The sequence below is a fragment of the Ornithodoros turicata genome, chromosome 1 (genome assembly GCF_037126465.1).
Source record: "Ornithodoros turicata isolate Travis chromosome 1, ASM3712646v1, whole genome shotgun sequence".
In the NCBI taxonomy this organism is placed as follows: Eukaryota; Metazoa; Arthropoda; class Arachnida; order Ixodida; family Argasidae; genus Ornithodoros; species Ornithodoros turicata.
This window is the reverse complement of record NC_088201.1, coordinates 69,882,737-69,886,438: the sequence shown is the minus strand read 5'-3', so window position 1 is coordinate 69,886,438 and position 3,702 is coordinate 69,882,737.

Genomic DNA, 3,702 nt, shown 5'->3' with positions numbered 1-3,702 from the left:
AATGTTCCACGGTGACGGCGTCACCTGTGGAGGCCGCAGTGCAAGCTAGCAAGTACATATACAAAGGGAAAATAGCCGAAGCTCTGTAGCTGCACGTTGAGCATATGTTTACAGTTTGACCGTGCACTCCCAGCCGAGTACAGCTGTTTCGTCCTATTTGGGACTCATCAGCCCGGCGTAGGGAAGTGACACGGTCTTGGGTCGGCGCTAACAGTGCGTCTCGGCGAGACGTCAATGTTCCACGGTGACGGCGTCACCTGTGGAGGCCGCAGTGCAAGCTAGCAAGTACATATACAAAGGGAAAATAGCCGAAGCTCTGTAGCTGCACGTTGAGCATATGTTTACAGTTTGACCGTGCACTCCCAGCCGAGTACAGCTGTTTCGTCCTATTTGGGACTCATCAGCCCGGCGTAGGGAAGTGACACGGTCTTGGGTCGGCGCTAACAGTGCGTCTCAGCGAGACGTCAATGTTCCACGGTGACGGCGTCACCTGTGGAGGCCGCAGTGCAAGCTAGCAAGTACATATACAAAGGGAAAATAGCCGAAGCTCTGTAGCTGCACGTTGAGCATATGTTTACAGTTTGACCGTGCACTCCCAGCCGAGTACAGCTGTTTCGTCCTATTTGGGACTCATCAGCCCGGCGTAGGGAAGTGACACGGTCTTGGGTCGGCGCTAACAGTGCGTCTCAGCGAGACGTCAATGTTCCACGGTGATGGCGTCACGTGTGGAGGCCGCAGTGCAAGCTAGCAAGTACATATACAAAGGGAAAATAGCCTAAGCTCTGTAGCTGCACGTTGAGCATATGTTTACAGTTTGACCGTGCACTCCCAGCCGAGTACAGCTGTTTCGTCCTATTTGGGACTCATCAGCCCGGCGTAGGGAAGTGACACGGTCTTGGGTCGGCGCTAACAGTGCGTCTCGGCGAGACGTCAATGCTCCACGGTGACGGCGTCACCTGTGGAGGCCGCAGTGCAAGCTAGCAAGTACATATACAAAGGGAAAACAGCCGAAGCTCTGTAGCTGCACGTTGAGCATATGTTTACAGTTTGACCGTGCACTCCCAGCCGAGTACAGCTGTTTCGTCCTATTTGGGACTCATCAGCCCGGCGTAGGGAAGTGACACGGTCTTGGGTCGGCGCTAACAGTGCGTCTCGGCGAGACGTCAATGTTCCACGGTGACGGCGTCACCTGTGGAGGCCGCAGTGCAAGCTAGCAAGTACATATACAAAGGGAAAACAGCCGAAGCTCTGTAGCTGCACGTTGAGCATATGTTTACAGTTTGACCGTGCACTCCCAGCCGAGTACAGCTATTTCGTCCTATTTGGGACTCATCAGCCCGGCATAGGGAAGTGACACGGTCTTGGGTCGCGCTAACAGTGCGTCTCGGCGAGACGTCAATGTTCCACGGTGACGCGTCACCTGTGGAGGCCGCAGTGCAAAGCAGCAAGTACATATACAAAGGGAAATAGCCGAAGCTCTGTAGCTGCACGTTGAGCATATGTTTACAGTTTGACCATGCACTCCCAGTGCACTCCCAGACCGGTGACGCCGTCACCGTGGAACATTGACGTCTCGCCGAGACGCACTGTTAGCGCCGACCCAAGACCGTGTCACTTCCCTACGCCGGGCTAATGAGTCCCAAATAGGACGAAACAGCTGTACTCGGCTGGGAGTGCACGGTCAACCTGTAAACATATGCTCAACGTGCAGCTACAGAGCTTCGGCTATTTCCCTTTGTATATGTACTTGCTGCTTTGCACTGCGGCCTCCACAGGTGACGCGGTCACCGTGGAACATTGACGTCTCGCCGAGACGCACTGTTAGCGCGGACCCAAGACCGTGTCACTTCCCTACGCCGGGCTGATGAGTCCCAAATGGGACGAAATAGCTGTACTCGGCTGGGAGTGCACGGTCAAACTGTAAACCTATGCTCAACGTGCAGCTACAGAGCTTCGGCTATTTTCCCTGTATATATATATATATATAATCTTGGGTCGGCGCTAACAGTGCGTCTCGGCGAGACGTCAATGTTCCACGGTGACGGCGCCACCTGTGGAGGCCGCAGTGCAAGCCAGCAAGTACATACACAAAGTGAAAATAGCCGAAGCTCTGTAGGTGCACGTTGAGCATATGTTTACAATTTGATCGTGCACTCCCAACCAAGTACAGCTGTTTCGTCCTACTTGGGACTCGTCAGCCAGAGTACCGTTAGCAACGCCTTCAAGGCTAGCCATCTGCAGACAACGGAGACGTCAGGGATACTCCAGCCACCCCGGGAAACGGGAAGCTGCAGTGTCGCCCGATTTATAACTGCCTGCTTATGAGACCAGAAAAAGGAATAGATTATTGAGTTCAGACGGGCCACGACAGAGGGCGGAGGAGGCATCACTTGGCCTAGGTGCCATAAGGGGGTACAGAGAATGGAACGAATAAAATAGCTGCGTTCAGCCAGACTAAATGAAAAAGGTTGTGCTGCTAAGACAATTGCTTTCATAGAAAGGATCACATCGTCCCAGTTACCCAACCGCACACCACGATGGTCAAAGGTGATTCCCAGAATGCGTAGAGATGTACATTTCGTAAAACTAAAAGCGGGTGGTAGACCGAAGGAACCAACACACATGATCTTGCACTTTGTGGGGTTCAGTTGGGCTCCCGAAAGGTGTGAGTAATGCTGAAAGACCTGGCAAACGTTGCGGAGAGATATTTCGTCACGCAAAAACAGAGTAATGTCATCCGCGTACGCACTTATCTTCACGGTGTCATTACCCGGTAACGGGAGACCCCAAATACCTCTATGGGCGATGACTTGGCGTACAAAAACGTCAAGTGTCAAAGCAAACAGAAGAGGGGACATCGGGCCCCTTGGCGTACACCACATGCCACTCTGAAGGTCGGACCTTCGCGGCCGTTAAAAACTAGGCTACTTGTATGAGAGTTGTATATGTTCTGCACTGTCGTGCGAAACTCAGCTGGAAATCCGTACTTTGCCAACACAAAACAAAAAGGAATGCAGCACTCTATCGAAACCTTTGCTTTGGTCCAGAAACAGAACGCTGCCGCTAATGTTACGCATGTTCGTGTATGCCAGGATGTCCCTGGTCAGCGACAAGGACGGATACATTCCTCTCCCAGGAACTGAGCACCCCCGCGCCGGGTGAATGATGCCTTCAGACACACTACGTAGACGGTTATTTAGGACCGACATAAAAAGTTTATAGTCGGTGTTAAGTAGCGATGTAGGACGCCACGCACTGGGGTGAGATAGGTTGACATTTTTCTTCGGAATGAGGATGACTTTACCAAAGCTGAAGAAGTTGGGGACCCTTGTACTTGTCATAAGTGACGCAAACAATGTCAGTAAGTAAGGGCACAATATAGTACAAAACTTTCGATAGAAATCGACCGTCAACCCATCTGGGCCAGGGGCCGTGCCGTGACTCATACGCCTGAGGGCAACATCTAGTTCTTCGGAGCACAAAGCGATTCCTGATCTTCAGACGACAAATGAGGGAGAATGTCAAAGAAGGAGTCTTCCAAGTCACACGGGGGGCATCCTACGGAAAGATCTCGTGAGTGATATTCGTTGAAGGTCTCAAACACCTGGGCAGGGTCGTGTGTTTCGGATCCGTCTGGAAGAACACACGAGGAGAGGAATGTATTCGACTGTTTTTTGCGGTGTTGTAAAAAACGATATACCT